General features: G+C 40.4%; 1 long non-coding RNA gene across 1 annotated transcript in view; it reads left to right on the top strand.

Annotated features, from left to right (window-relative positions):
* Positions 1-16,642, top strand: part of LOC128827901 (uncharacterized) — a 33,733-nt gene extending 17,091 nt beyond the window's left edge. Inside the window, exon 2 of the long non-coding RNA XR_008443115.1 lies at positions 15,188-16,642. This is a non-coding gene — a long non-coding RNA (uncharacterized LOC128827901). The remainder of the gene's footprint in view (positions 1-15,187) is intronic.
* Positions 16,643-17,287: the final 645 nt, after the last annotated feature.

Here is a 17,287-nt window from a genome sequence, read left to right as displayed (position 1 = left end):
AAAAATGATTTCTTTTGATTATCACTTTTATAGTGCAGATATTTGTCATAAAAAGATAAAGTACACTTTGTATTCTGTGTTGTAACTGAAATCAATGTTTGTTTGAAAATGTAGAAAGACATCCAAAATATTTAATACATTTCAATTGATATTCTGTTTAACAATGCAATTAAAACTGCGATTAGTCGCAATTAATTTTTTTGGGTTAATCGCGTGAGTTAACTGCGATTAATTGACAGTCCTAAAAATCAGCTTATTTACAAAAGTGTTTTTTCTGAACCTTAAGCCAGCAAATTACTTTCTATTTCTGCCTCAGTTTCTCACATGTAGAATAGAGGTAATGATACTTACACTCATTTCTAAAGTGCCTTGAGATCTACTGATGAAAGCACTGTATAAAAGCAGAAGTGGTAGTGTTGGTATTATAGCAACATGGGAGTTTTGACATTAGATTCCATTTGATAACATATGTCCTCTTTCAATAGATGATGGCTGCCAACAGGAGACTCAAGTACCCCCTAAAAACCAAAACTTGAATTGAAATACACTTTACCTATTATATATGGCAAAAAGAACAGGAGTACTTGTGGCACCTTAGAGACTAACATTTATTAGAGCATAAGCTTTCGTGGACTACAGTCCACTTCTTCGGATGCATATAGAGTGGATTAAATATTGAGATATATATATATATATACACACATAGAGAGCATGAACAGGTGGGAGTTGTCTTACCAACTCTGAGAGGCCATTTAAGTAAGAGGAAAAAAAACTTTTGAAGTGATAATCGAGATAGCCCAGAACAGTTTGATAAGAAGTGTGAGAATACTTACAAGGGGAGATAGATTCAATGTTTGTAATGGCTCAGCCATTCCCAGTCCTTATTCAATCCTGAGTTGATTGTGTCTAGTTTGCATATCAATTCCAGCTCAGCAGTCTCTCGTTGGAGTCTGTTTTTGAAGTTTTTCTGTTGTAAGATAGCCACCCGCAGGTCTGACATTGAATGGCCAGACAGGTTAAAGTGTTCTCCCACTGGTTTTTGAGTATTATGATTCCTGATGTCAGATTTATGTCCATTAATTCTTTTGCGTAGAGACTGTCCGGTTTGGCCAATGTACATGGCAGAGGGGCATTGCGGGCACGTGATGGCATATATCAATTGGTAGATGTGCAGGTGAACGAGCCCCTGATGGTATGGCTGATGTGATTAGGTCCTATGATGATGTCACTTGAATAGATATGTGGACAGAGTTGGCATCGGGCTTTGTTACAAGGATAGCTTCCTGGGTTAGTGGTTTTGTTCAGTGATGTGTGGTTGCTGGTGAGTATTTGCTTTAGGCTGGGGGGTTGTCTGTAAGCGAGGACAGGTCTGTCTCCCAAGATCTGTGAGAGTAAAGGATCATCTTTCAGGATAGGTTGTAGATCTCTGATGATGCGCTGGAGAGGTTTTAGTTGGGGGCTGAAGGTGACAGCTAGTGGTGTTCTGTTATTTTCTTTGTTGGGCCTGTCTTGTAGGAGGTGACTTCTGGGTACTCCTCTGGCTCTGTCAATCTGTTTTTTCACTTCAGCAGGTGGGTATTGTAGTTTTAAGAATGCTTGATAGAGATCTTGTAGGTGCTTGTCTCTATTTGAGGGATTGGAGCAAATGTGGTTATATCTTAGAGCTTGGCTGTAGACAATGGATCGTGTGGTGTGTCCTGGATGGAAGCTGGAGGCATGTAGGTAAGTGTAACCGTCAGTAGGTTTCCGGTATAGGGTGGTATTTATGTGACCATCGCTTATTAGCACAGTAGTGTCCCCCTACCAGCACTACAAAAAAAGGATTCTGCGTGGACTCCTCCGGACGGTCGAAACAACAGACTGGATTTCTACATAGATTGCTTCCGTCAATGTGCAAAGGCTGAAATTGTGGAAAAGCAACATCACTTGCCCCATAACCTCAGCCATGCTGAACACAACGCCATCTACAGCACTACTCATTCACGTGCACATCTAAAGCAAATACTCACCAGCAACCCCCACACTGAACAAAACCACCGACCCAGGAAGCTATCCTTGTAACAAAGCCCGATGCCAACTCTGTCCACATATCTATTCAAGTGACATCATCATAGGACCTAATCACATCAGCCATACCATCAGGGGCTCGTTCACCTGCACATCTACCAATGTGATATATGCCATCATGTGCCAGCAATGCCCCTCTGCCATGTACATTGGCCAAACCGAACAGTCTCTCTGCAAAAGAATTAATGGACATAAATCTGACATCAGGAATCATAATACTCAAAAACCAGTGGGAGAACACTTTAAGCTGTCTGGCCATTCAATGTCAGACCTGCAGGTGGCTATCTTACAACAGAAAAACTTCAAAAACAGACTCTAACGAGAGACTGCTGAGCTGGAATTGATATGCAAACTAGACACAATCAACTCAGGATTGAATAAGGACTGGGAATGGCTGAGCCATTACAAACATTGAATCTATCTCCCCTTGTAAGTATTCTCACACTTCTTATCAAACTGTACTGGGCTATCTCGATTATCACTTCAAAAGTTTTTTTTCTCTTACTTAATTGGCCTCTCAGAGTTGGTAAGACAACTCCCACCTGTTCATGCTCTCTGTGTATGTGTGTATATATATCTCCTCAATATTTATTCCACTCTATATGCATCCGAAGAAGTGGGCTGTAGTCCACGAAAGCTTATGCTCTAATAAATTTGTTAGTCTCTAAGGTGCCACAAGTACTCCTGTTCTTTTTGCGGATACAGACTAACACGGCGGCTACTCTGAAACCTGTCATTATATATGGCGTGGCTACCAAGCTTCCTGCTAGGGCACTGTTAGAATACTGCTAAGATTTGTTCCAAAGGGACTCTGGTTTTGGTGCATTTTTTCTTAATGCTATACTCTTGGTCATGTGTATCCCATACGTGCCATATTGGGTGTTCATTATGTAGGTGCTGATTCAGCAAAGCACTTAAGTACATGCTTAACTTCAGGAACGTGATTAAGCTTAACCATATTCAGCAAAACACTTAAGCATGTGTCAAGTGAGTCAAGCATAATGTTTAATCTGATTGCATTGTATTTTGTTTAGCAGTTTCTTTAATACTGTTAGTGTCAGAGCCACTAGAGGGCAACAGAGAACTAATGGGACATGCTAGAGGTGATATATAAAGCATCCCTTATTTTCAAAGTAAAGCCACTGATAGACCCTTTCAAAATTATTCTAATGAACAAGCTTCTAAGTAAAATTGCATTTCCTATCTACAGCAATCCATTCATCCACCTGTCTCCTGTCAAGGAATCCCTAGAGTAAGCAGCGGTTGCTTGCTAACCCCACGTACAGAGGTCATCTCCCACTCTGGTAGGCCCAATGTTTTCTGGGTCTTAATGTGTCTAGACATTGAAGGATATATATTTAATACCAAACTACTGACATCAGCAGCTTAACTCTACAGAACAGAGCCAGCACAGCTCCCTGAGTTCCTTTATCAGTGGTCCCTGTTTAAAATAGAGTTACCAGATAGAATGAATTGATATAACTTGTGATAGCTCAAACACACAATAACAACCAGTGAGTATTAGAAAACAGGCAAATTGGGGGGACGGTATGCATAGAAAGGGGGATGTGTGGTCTGCTTACTTGAAAATGCTGCAGCCAATTCATGCAGTGCCCGAAGTGGTAAGACTAAAGACTTCTTAGAACTCCATTCCCATATCCTTGGACTTCTTCTGGTACTTTGAGTGTAGTCCTGAAGGAGGAAATGTAACAACAAATTGGAGGATTCTAGGGATTCCAGGCCTGTCTTCCCTACGTCTCAACTTTCCTAAATGCAGGTGTTGAGGAATAGGATGAGGTGGCAGTAGTGATTTATTGATGGGGGGAAGCAGGTCATGGCTGGGATCACACATTACACTTTAAGAAGGTAACTGAGATAGGTTATGCACATAAACTATTAAAGTGTGGATAGTATCATCTCAGTCCTGCCCTCTTTCATTGGGCCTATAATTACAAGTCTTATTTGCATTAGTTTGTCCCATTGGAATGAATGGATCTTTGTAAATAAAGATCACAAGTCAGGTTGCTAAGGGGATATACAAATATGGCAAAAATCTGTTGGCTAATAAAAATATCCTGTTTCCTGACTGAAATCTGACTTTTGAAAAGTGTAATAGAAGAAACTGCTTGTAGGCATGGCAACCAACAGAGTGGTAGCATATAAATGATGTATCTGTATGCTTACTGCTTTAGTTTAATCTGATGTCTTAATTCCTTCACCCGCCAACAATGAGGCATTTTACTGGTTTGAAGTGTATGTACCAGCTTTTTGCCATCTCAGATCTTTAACCAAGCATCTGACAATGAATAAATTGAAGTCTTAGGAGAGCAAAAAGTCATTTTGTATGACTTCATAGTAAAATTGTGATATATCATACAACAAACTGGACACAGAAAACTGAATAAGGCAATTCCTGAGTTCTGATCACTGGAGTTTTGCTCTTGAATCCTAGAATATCAGGGTTGGAAGGGACCTCAGGAGGTCATCTCGTCCAACTTCCTGCTCAAAGCAGGACCAATTCCCAACTAAATCTTGATGACAGAGTAGTTGTCAGAAATACCAATGAGGGTTGTGGCTGTGTAGTAATTCTGAATTAGCAATCATTGCAGATGGCATGACTCAAAAGGACACTTCAAGTCAATGCTTGGTAACTTACTGAAGGCTTCAGAGCACCATATCAAGAGTCCAGAGGCAAGCAACCCTATAAAACTTACATAATTTCTGTATAAGCACACCGTGAGAGTCATGCCTCATTCAAGTTAATTCACAATGAAAATATAGCCAGTAACAATTACAAATGCTCTTGATTAACAAGTCTCTACTAGAGTTGTGTTAAAACCAGGAGAGTATAACAAAAGTTAAAGATATTATTTAAAAAAAAAAAACAAAAAAACCAAGAAACCAACTATGAGATCATCCAGTTCATTTCCCTAGGGCTAGTGAATGGTTGCTCTGTGGGACATACTGTATATCCGAGAAAAGTGTTAGGCTGCTAATATTAAAGATTTAACACCTATTCCCTTCAGAGTAAATTGCATTAATGGTTTAGTGGGTGGCTCATTGTTCAGAGGAAGGAGACCAGACAATCTGAATATAGTCGATCCACTGGGAACGTGGAACAACCACACAGCATTTTTAATGTCCCACTTCTGCTTCAGTATCCTAAACCAGTTCTGTCTTTCACATCCGGAGGTGTGTTGTTGCAATCTCAGCAGTCAGTGGGGAATGAATAAGGTAGGGTAAGGAATAAGAATACATAGTCCATAATAGCAAAGAACAAAAATGCCTTTTTCCTTCTGGATAAATCAGCTGAAGCCAAGTAATACTGACTGCTAGCACTGAGGGAAAGGGGGAGAGCTGATGCTCACAAATGGAGATGCAGTCTGTTAGGGGATAGGGTCCAGATTGGTTTTACTTGTGATTATTACAGTTTTTAAGGGGCAAATCTTTTCGACAGCATGGAATATCCTGGTGGCAGTGGATTCAGTGTTCCATTTGAAATGGATTCCTAGTGTCTTTGCATGGGATGATATGTACCATGGAGTACTGCTCTATGAGGGATTCTGGACACCAGGGGAGAGTCAGGCCAGGAATGGGGTCTGGATCTGCAATTACATGGATCCACTGGTCACTCTCATCGAAGGGGGTATGCATGGATGGGAAAGCTTCTGTATTCCCTCCCCCTTGCAGGGACCTTCTTGCACCAAGTCTGTTTGCTGTGGCTTAGTGTAGGGGGGGACACTTTGCCTTGAAAGAATAGAGCCTTTGATAGTATTGCTCACTCAGAGAGAGCTCTTTGGAAAAAAGGAATATGAGATCTTTAGCTCCAAATTATAATAATAAGGGACTGAACTGCAGTGCCAAAGGCCCCTGGATGCTTAGACTACATTTCAGTTGTGGTATACTGGACAATGACATCTTTATAAATATCTGCAAAAGTAGTGTGATACCAGTGCTTAAGGTCCCTTTACTTCCCTGTGATATTAAATTATGCCCTAATCACAGCTCAGTCAATGAGCTGAATTCTATTTTGCTCCTTTCTGAAAGAATGCAGATGCTGGTGTAAGGAAAGGAGAAGTGAAAGCCTTTTGGTTATATATGTCCTAATACACCTGTACCTAGATATAACGCTGTCCTCGGGAGCTAAAAAATCTTACCGCGTTATAGGTGAACCTGTGTTATATTGAACTTGCTTTGATCCACTGGAGTGCGCAGCCCCGCCCCCCGGGAGCACTGCCTTACCGCGTTATATCCAAATTTGGTGTTATATCGGGTCGTGTTATATCGAGGTAGCGGTGTATAAAAATTTTTCCATGACTAGTGGGGATGGCCATGTTAATGACTTATTAAATGAGCAGATGCTTTGGAAATGGTTGGTTAATCTCCTGTTTCACTGAGAAACACCAGTCAGAAATTAATCTTATTCATGACATTTTAGTAGTGTCTGTTTTTAAAATGTCTTCTCTCCTGTGTTTACTAATACATTTTAGCCTCCCTCCCCTTAGGATATTCATCAGATGCTACAAATCTAGATGTATGGTAAGTAGTAATAGTTTTTCATTCTCATGCTTCTGAAGAGCAAATTGGACTCAAATTGCAGTGTAGTTTAGTGTTTGTATTTCCTCCCTATTGCTGTTTTTAGGCATTCTTGAATCATCTCGTCCAAATGATTGTTCTGTTCTTCTCCATGTCAATACATTCACCATTTGAAATCAGGCTAGATCAGTTGAATTGCATCTTGGATAAGCTTTGAATTTATATTGGAAAAACTTATAAAATATTTTACAATCAAAATTTGCATGTTTCATCTGAATAATGGAACACCATTCTGGGAGAAACACTGGGATGCAGAGGCAGAAATATGATTGGTAATGTCCCAACAATTTAAGCTGCACTGAATTGCTTCCTAAAATATATGACATGACCTTTGTAAACCAGTGTCTTGGGTGCTTAGTAAAGCACAAATGTTTAAATTTTCTTAGTGTTGTGCTCTGCAGGACATTCAACGAGAAAAATTCAATAACAGGGAAGTAGCTGCAGTGAATCTCTGCTTACACCAGGCTTAACTTTGGTCCAGTAGCTCTTTATTTAAAATAGCCTGAGGTGGAAGGTTTAATTTGTGATAATTAATTTGATATATTTTGTCTTAATTTCTCAAGGTTTGTATAACAATTGAGCTTTGTTACACATTAATTTAGGAAATCATGGTGTTCCAATGCTATGTTGTAGGAGTGAACTGACGGGATGTGCTGTTTGGCTGAACGCCTTCTGCCACCCAACAAGTGCACCAATAGCAGACTGATTTGCACTCTAGAGTGTCTAATTGCTATTAGAACATGACTCACAATATTTATATTTAAACAGTTTTACTTTTGGTGGGTGAGAGGGTTTATGCAATATATCCTTCCACTTTGAAAACCTAGTGGAAGGATAAATGAAAGGTAGAGGAAGTTGTATGCCTCTTCTGTTTACTATTTTGAATATTGTTACATTCATTTTAAAAATCTTTCTCCTTTTTAACTTTCTAGATTGCCTGGATTTCTATTATCTAGGAGCCTAACCATAGTTTGTGGCCCACAGTCCTTGCTTTGTCAGAAAAATTTAAGCTCCCATTTACTAATATATTAGAACTAATTCTGTTGGCAAATATAGAAAATTAATTGTCTAGCTCACAGAATCATCTTGAGCATCTAGCTAATATTTAAGACCGTTCACACTATTAGTTCTTTAGCTGGGCAGGGTTCAGTCTTAAACAACTTTCTATGGCAGGAAATAGGGGAAATATTTCTGCTATTGTGGATTATTTTTTCTTAATTCCCTTCATTGATGCCTAAAGTGATGAGTGGGAACCTCAGAGCGCACTTATAATGTATCATTGGGGAGCTCACTCAGAGTAATACTGCAGTACTAGTGCAAGTGACTGATGCCATGCAAGAGGGGATGGAAGGAAGGAGAAGGCAAAGTAGAGTGAAAACCCCACCACCCTTGTCAGCTAAGTAGAGAGTTCAGTGACTGAGGAAGGCTCAGCTTCCTTACTGTAAACAGAACAGGAGTACTTATGGCATCTTAGAGACGCATAAGCTTTAGTGGGCTACAGCCCACTTCTTTCTTACTGTGAGTCTGATTAGGATTGTGAGAGGGAAAGCAGACATCGGGAATGACTCTGGCTCTCTCCTTGTTCATGACTGCTTCCCTGAGTCTTCCATGCTTGAAGTAAAGCCTCCTGCCTGTGCAGCACTCTGGCTTTAAACCTCCTGAATAGCGAAGACATTATTACATGGGCAGGCCCTTGGAAGGTGAGATCTTAGTGCTACTTTCCCCTTTGGCATGAACATCCATTAAAAGGGCAGGAGTTTTGCCTCTTTTTGGGCTCTGTTGGCTTGATGTTTAGTCAGCTTTCCAGGTAGAGGTCTAATAAACTGTTCGAAAGATGAAGTGCACTGACCTGTATCAACTGAACCTTACCTACATGCCAGCAGTGAAGGAAGTGGGTAGAGTTCTACTAGAACTTCAGAACAAAGTGTTTCCCATGATTCCCTTTGTTTTTCTCTCCAGATCTAACGTGGTTCTGACAGTATGCGTACTTGAAAAAAGAACAGGAGTACTTGTGGCACCTTAGAGACTAACAAATTTATTAGAGCATAAGCTTTCGTGGACTACAGCCCACTTCTTCGGATGCATATAGAGTGAAACATATATTGAGGAGATATATATATACACACACACATACAGAGAGCATGAACAGGTGGGAGTTGTCTTACCAACTCTGAGAGGCCAATTAAGTAAGAGAAAAAAACTTTTGAAGTGATAATCGAGATAGCCCAGTACAGTTTGATGGGGCTAAAACCTCTCCAGCGCATCATCAGAGATCTACAACCTATCCTGAAAGATGATCCTTTTACTCTCACAGATCTTGGGAGACAGACCTGTCCTCACTTACAGACAACCCCCCAACCTAAAGCAAATACTCACCAGCAACCACACATCACTGAACAAAAACACTGACCCAGGAACCTATCCTTGTAACAAAGCCCGATGCCAACTCTGTCCACATATCTATTCAAGTGACATCATCATAGGACCTAATCACATCAGCCATACAATCAGGGGCTCGTTCACCTGCACATCTACCAATGTGATATATGCCATCATGTGCCAGCAATGCCCCTCTGCCATGTACATTGGCCAAACCGGACAGTCTCTCCGCAAAAGAATTAATGGACACAAATCTGACATCGGGAATCATAATACTCAAAAACCAGTGGGAGAACACTTTAACCTGTCTGGTCATTCTATGACAGACCTGCGGGTGGCTATTTTACAACAGAAAAACTTCAAAAACAGACTCCGAGAGACTGCTGAGCTGGAATTGATATGCAAACTAGATACAATCAACTCAGGATTGAATAAGGACTGGGAATGGCTGAGCCATTACAAACATTGAATCTATCTCCCCTTGTAAGTACTCTCACACTTCTTATCAAACTGTCTGTACTGGGCTAGCTTGATTATCACTTCAAAAGTTTTTTTCTCTTACTTAATTGGCCTCTCAGAGTTGGTAAGACAACTCCCACCTGTTCATGCTCTCTGTATGTGTATGTGTGTATATACATCTCCTCAATATTTATTCCACTCTATATGCATCCGAAGAAGTGGGCTGTAGTCCACGAAAGCTTATGCTCTAATAAATTTGTTAGTCTCTAAGGTGCCACAAGTACTCCTGTTCTTTTTGCGGATACAGACTAACACGGCTGCTACTCTGAAACCTGTCATTATGCGTACTTGGATTTTCTTGTGTGTTTTGATCTTTAGTCTCTCTTTTGTATTTCTGAGGCCCATATTTTCTGGATTAAACCTCTGCTCATGTTCTGTTTTTCAGTTTGACTTAAGTTTTTTGGATACAGAGTGGCTACAAATACATTATGCTTCCAAACCATTACTTAATGACCTCCACTTGTTTGTAACCTGCTCTTACACTTTGTCAAGCAAACTAAAGGCCTGCAGTTCTGAGGAACTTATTTCCTGATTGTGATAGGAACTTTCTTTGCAACTCTCACTTAGCAAAAAAAATTGAAATAAACACAGAAGCGGAGGAGGTTAAAAACCATCAAGGTGCACAGGTGGCCCACCCTTTCATTTTAGGGAATACATCTACCTGTTTCTGAGGCATGATCCGTGCTCCAAGAGAAGGTAAACCCCTCCTCTGAGGCCCCTGCCACTGTCTTTCAGGAAACATTTTCCTCATTCCAGAATTGTAAGATTTTCATGGTGGTACATACTCATGAATACATAGTTAAGCATCTGGTTCCATTTATATCCAGAGGTACTGTTAGCTTCCAAGGAATTCTTTTTTCCTAGAACCGTGATAAGGTGGATTTTGCCAGCAAAATTCCAAATTTAATCTTGTTTTTAATTGCAAGTGGATCCACATCTGCTGCTGCTTATAGACTCATAGACTTTAAGGTCAGAAGGGACCAATTATGATCATCTGGTCTGACTCCCTGCATGCTGCAGGCCACAAAATCGCCCCTACCCCTTCCCTGGACTCTGCTGTTGAAGTCCCCAATCCTGGGGTTTAGTGACTTCAATTGGCAGAGACCCTCCTGCTAGTGATCCCTGCCCCATGCTGCGGAGGAAGGCGAAAAACCTCCAGGGCTCAGCCAATCTACCCTGGAGGAAAATTCCTTCCCGACCCCAAATATGGCGATCAGTAAGACCCCGAGCATTTAGGCAAGAGTCTCCAGCCTGACCTCTGTTAGCCATTATATTATTTACCTACCATTGTTTGGTATTCTTTGGCTACTATGTTTGACCATTAAACCATTCCCTCCATAAACTTATCTAACTTAATCTTAAAACCAGACAGGTCCGTCGCCCCCACCGTTTCCCTCGGAAGGCCGTTCCAATATTTCACCCCTCTGACGGTCAGAAACCTTTGTCTAATTTCAAGCCTGAACTTCCCCGCGGCCAGTTTATATCCATTCGTTCTCGTGTCCAGATTAGTACTAAGATGGAATAATTCCTCTCCCTCCCTGCTTGTATTTAATTCACATGTATCCTCATTCTAATCTCTGTCTGGGATATAGGTAGTACTTACACTAAGCAAGAAGAATCCCCCTGTCGTCCTCTGTAGCTTCCTGTCACCAAAATATGGTCACTTAGAAGACCTCCTCCAAATATGTATACATCTCTGTGGAGACAGCACAGCACTTTGATACTAAATAAATAACTTCCTTTGTTTATAATACCCCTTCTGTTCCTGTTTTTTCTCCAATAAAACAATGAACCATCACACACTCTGCTGTCATTGGTAAAGTGAACTCCAAAATCCTTATCCCTGTCAGTACATTTCATAAACAGGTTGCTTCACAACTGTTAGCTCCATAATACCTCCCTTATGTTATGCAGCTTTCTCTGGGAGTGGGGCTGTTTGCAAATTCTGAATCCCTTGTTCAGTCTGGATTACATCTTTGCTCTTCATTGTGTAGAGATGGTAGGAATGAGGCAGCACTGGTGGATCTGTGACTATGCAAATCCATCAGCCATTGCTTTTTCCCAGAGGGAGGAGCACAGCAGATGCAGAGTGGCTTAGTGGGAAGGAATTGTGTGATTTGGCAAGCTCATACTTCCCCAAAGTTCCACACACTGAAGTTTTCTCTGGTTTCCTTCATCGTGCAGAGAAATGGCCCCATGTTGTGAATCACAGCTGTCAAGTAGTTCTTGAGGAATCTTAAAATTCATAATTTCTGCAGAATTGGTGATCATTTCACCCATTCACCCCTTGTGATTATCCTGACTAGCTACAAGATGTTCTGTCAGTAAACTCAGTGGAACACTGTTACATATGATGTTGCCTGCTGTCTTTAATTTTAGTGTCATGGATTGTGCTCGTCACTGAAAATCCCTTCCATGGTATTAAGTAATTCTCTGCAGCTCATGTGCCCCCTCAGCCTCCTGTGGTTCCATCGGGCTCAATTGGGACCGTAAGGCCTTATGGACAACAGGGGAATTAGCTAAAAAACATTTGTTTGTTTGTTAGTCTAACTGTAGTGTCTGATGCCACCAGACCCATCTACTGTAGGGCTCCCACCAGTGCAGCTTGATAAAACTCCTTCTGCATACAAGGCCTGTGAGAAGTGTCGTGCAATACCATTCATTCTGTTTTCAGAAGTGTTAGGAGAGACAGTACTTACTGAGTCCAAGATTGTTAGATTGCCTTTTATTGGTATTGCCATAGTGCTTAGTTCCACTCATGGCCCTGGGCTCCACTTGGCTGGGTGCTGTACAAACACAGAACAAAAAAGGGTCCCAAAGAGCTTACTATTGAAGTAGAAGACAGCAAATGTACACCTGTCAATCTGTCCATACCCAAGGACACAATGAGATGGTAAGGGACAGTAACCAAAGTAACAATCTGTTCTATAGCTGATCTTTTAGTGGCCTCACATGAGATTTCCATTGTACAGCAGGAAGAACACACAGTAAGTAGTCTGTACACCATTTCCAGACCTCTACCTTTCTGATTCCTACTTGGAAAGTGGGTTTGGTTGTTTTTGTTTTGTAAGCACACATGCCTGTTAGTGTCTGGCTCAGATTAAAGTGTTTGGTGTTTTTCCCAGTGTTTCATACTACACCATTTCAAGATAATGCCTAATTAATCAGATACAAAACAAATATTTTCTCTATTCAACTCCAATTTTGGCTTATCTGTAGAACCCAAAGACACCATATACATAAGGTCTGCCAGTTTGCAGTACAGTAGAACCTCAGAGCTACGAATACCTCAGAAATTGAGGTTATTCGTAACTCTGAAATGTTTGTAACTGAACAAAACATTATGGTTGTTCTTTCAAAAGTTTACAGCTGCACAATGACTTAATCCAGCTTTGAAACTACTATGCAGAAGAAAAATGTTGCTTTCCCTTTTATTTTTTAGTAGTTTGTTTAACATAGTGCTGTACTGTATTTGCCTTCCTGCCCTCCCCTCCTCCTCCCCCTCCCCGACCCCCTCCCCCCCCCCCCCCGCTGCTGCTGCTCTGGTTCCAAGTGAGGTGTGTGTGGTTGACTGACCAATTCATAACTCTGGTATTTGTAACTCTGAGGTTGTACTGTACATTGCCATATATTTCCTTTGGGAGATGGATGTTTTCATTACTAATACCTAATAAAATCTGCTGTGGAAGGGAGGCATTGGCTACAGAATATCCTATTCACATCTTTAGAGGAACAAAGTGGTTTCCTGGCAAAACTTGGCTGTGAGGCTTCATCCATCCATGTTATTTACTGACAGTTGTATATCAGACTGTATCTACTCATCCAGCACCAGCCTCCTTTGCCTTGAGGCAACATGGGTCTTAACAGATTTTTCTGTCTGGGATGGTCTTAGATTTCCAGAAAACCTATGACAAGGTCCCTCACCAAATGCGCTTACATAAATTAAGCTGTCATGGGATAAAGGGGAAGGTCCTTTCATGGATTGAGAACTGGTTAAAAGACAGGGAACAAAGGGTAGGAATTAATGGTAAATTCTCAGAATGGAGGGGGGTAACTAGTGGTGTTCCACAAGGGTCAGTCCTCGGACCAATCCTATTCAACTTATTTATAAATGATCTGGAGAAAGGGGTAAATAGTGAGGTGGCAAAGTTTGCAGATGATACTAAACTGCTCAAGATCGTTAAGACCAAAGCAGACTGTGAAGAACTTCAAAAAGATCTCACAAAACTAAGTGATTGGGCAACAAAATGGCAAATGAAATTTAATGTGGATAAATGTAAAATAATGTACATTGGAAAAAATAACCCAAACTATACGTACAATACGATGGGGGCTAATTGAGCTACAAGAAGTCAGGAAAAAGATCTTGGAGTCATCGTGGATGGTTCTCTGAAGATGTCCACGCATTGTGCAGAGGCGGTCAAAAAGCAAACAGGATGTTAGAGATCATTAAAAAGGGGATAGAGAATAAGACTGAGAATATATTATTGCCCTTATATAAATTGATGGTATGCTCACATCTCAAATACTGCATACAGATGTGGTCTCCTTATCTCAAAAAAGATATACTGGCACTAGAAAAGGTTCAGAAAAGGGCAACTAAAATGATTAGGGGTTTGGAATGGGTCCCATATGAGGAGAGATTAAAGAGGCTAGGACTCTTCAGCTTGGAAAAGAGGAGACTAAGGGGGGATATGATAGAGGTATATAAAATCATGAGTGATGTGAAGAAAGTGGATAAGGAAAAGTTATTTACTTATTCCTATAATACAAGAACTAGGGGTCACCAAATTAAATTAATAGGCAGCAGGTTTAAAACAAATACAAGGAAGTTCTTCACGCAGCGCACAGTCAACTTGTGGAACTCCTTACCTGAGGAGGTTGTGAAGGCTAGGACTATAACAGCGTTTAACAGAGAACTTGGTAAATTCATGGTGGTTAAGTCCATTAATGGCTATTAGCCAGGATGGGTAAAGAATGGTGTCCCTAGCCTCTGTTTGTCAGAGGATGTAGATGGGTGGCAGGAGAGAGATCACTTGATCATTGCCTGTTAGGTCCACTCCCTCTGGGGCACCTGGCATTGGCCACTGTCAGTAGACCGGATACAGGGCTAGATGGACCTTTGGTCTGACCCGGTACGGCCATTCTTATGTCTTCCTTTCTCACTCTCCTTTAGGGCTGCCTTATCTGTTATTAATATAATCTAAAACATCTCTTCTTCCTTGTGTCCTTTTTATAATTGCTATATCCTTCTGTTGTTTAGTTTTAGAGTTTAATTATTTCCAATTCATTGTTTTGATAGCTTGGTTTAGCAACACTACAAATAATTGGAGTCTACACTAGAAGTGGAAGCCAATATTGTGAATGTTAATGGTAACGAATCAAACTTAAAACCTCTGTAATGTACTAACATGGGAAGACTTGGATGCTAAGTACATCTTTTGCTTGGCTAGTATCTTTTCTCTAGTGTTGTGGTTTTGCTATATATTTTCCAAATCTTAATAGCAATGTCTTTTTTAAGAAGTAATGAAACAACATTGTTGAGGTGCAAGCTGATAACAGAGAATGGTACGTAAGCAGCAAAAAGCCTGTACTCTTAACTTTCCTTAATATTATCTCATCTTAGATTCCCAGAACAGTGTACGAAGTGTATGGAAAGCAGCTGAAACCAGGATAAGATCTAAAGAACAATGCAAGAAGAGCTAGGGAACACATTTTTAGCTGTCTAGAGGTAGCATGGTCTGGAGCAATGAACGCTGGTTGGAATTAAGGACTTGATCTGCCACTGACTTGCTCTGTGGCCTTTGACAAGTCACTTCACTTCTTTGCCTCAGTTTCACCATCTGTAGAATGGGAATAGTGCATATTCACCTATCTCACGTGGAACATGGAAAGCACTGTATAGGTACCAATTTTTTTCTCCAGGCAGCTTGCGTACATGTTCAAATTAAGTATCACTGCCTGCTTTGTGGTGAGAGAATGCAGCTTTCTATCACGGATAGGTGGTTAAGGACAGGTAATTAAGTGCATTGAAGTTTTTAAGGTAGTGTTTGCTGTGAAGCCTAATGAAAAGTGACTGTGGCAAGTATGGCAAGATTCTTTATACAAGTTTTGCACAGACTTCTCATTTATAGGGGACTTCAGTTTAAATTCCTGAATTGCTACCCTCATACCAATGAAAGTGATTGGTCTTGTTGATACCCTGACTAGATAAATATTTGTTTAGAAGCTGAAATGTTTAATGAGAAATAATGAACCATAAGAGTTTGAGAGCAGGAAAATGAGATCATTGGCACAATCCCAAATTTCCTTTTATTAGATCTTGTATTTTTATTTACTGTTCTAAATCAGTCATAAGAATTCAGACTAGAAAGGAAGAGATTCAGGAGAACATTGTGGATACATTAATGGTGCAGGTTAAACAGAGTTGCTACAAGAATTCTCAAATTAAGCATTAACTGCTACAACAATGCATTCAATCTATATTTTGGAAGAAAAAGGCCGCCTTTTGTCTTGGAATACATTGGCACTATTAAAAAGGGACAAATGACAGCTAGAAAAATGATGCAACAATAGCATTGTTTAGACTGCTGTCCTCTTCAAGGAGTTCCTGTACCTGCTGATCAGACAGCATGGGATCCAAGAAATGAACTACATGTGTATCAAAATATCAGGTGGGTGTTGTAAGTGTATTTACAGTGTTCTCTGTTGTAGTTTGCAGTGTATTGAAAACTATGCATATGTATTGTATGTTTTTATTGGTCCTTTTTTGTAATGGCCAGTTTCCTCTAATAAACATCTATCTAAAGTCAGTATTTTGTGGCTGTTTTCCAAAGGTCTGGGTGTTTTTCAAGTCACCTGATCTCCATGCAGCACCCTTTCCCTGCTAAACCAAGAGGAGAAGAGGAATCCTCTGTCATAACCATTCATAACCAATCTGTATACGAGCTCTCAGCTTTCAACTAAAATATTTTCCACCCTAGTTTTCAAAATACATGTAGCTCATTTAGATGTTCTGAAGATGTTGTATTGGCTCAACTCAACTGTGGAAAATATCAATAAAATTAAACTTTATCCAGTGGTTCCTGTGGAGCATGGTTCAGTAACTTTGGCTATTGGGGTGGGGGGTGGGGGAGAATCCCCAAAACAAATCAAAACAATTAAACTCTAACGTTCTTGGTTGAGATCATGTCTCTTTGCCCCAATTAAGGGCCAAGTCCTGATTGGAATTACAGTAGTGTAAAAGAGTCACTTACTTTGAACTTACATCAGTGACTGAAAGAGGAATTTAGTATCATCTTGGTTTTACTGTTAGCTGCAGTGGTGCAATTAAAAAAAAAAAAAAAGTTAATCGAAATACCTGCCGGAATGCAGATGTCCACAACTGCAACACTCGCTGCTTGTGCCAAAAGTATGTGCTGAACTGACTTCAGGCATTGAGTGTTAGGTACCAAAAATGTGGAGAAAGGGAATTGCCATACAAAATGCAGGCACAGATGCAGTTTATAGTCCCTTTCACCTATGGGAGCTGTTCTGGCCAGTCATAACAATCAGCTGGACTTTATTTTTAATTCTGAATGCATACCTTACTAGAGACAGAAGTGGATTCCTTTTCCTTTACTGTCTTCTCAGTGCAGTTTACCAACATTCCAATATAGCAGTATCCACAGAGATGAAAAAATCAGTCAACCCTATCAACTTAATAGAAATGAAAGTTCAAGATCTG

The sequence above is a fragment of the Malaclemys terrapin genome, chromosome 22 (genome assembly GCF_027887155.1).
Source record: "Malaclemys terrapin pileata isolate rMalTer1 chromosome 22, rMalTer1.hap1, whole genome shotgun sequence".
NCBI classification, from domain to species: Eukaryota; Metazoa; Chordata; order Testudines; family Emydidae; genus Malaclemys; species Malaclemys terrapin.
This window is presented reverse-complemented; position numbering and strand designations above follow the sequence as displayed.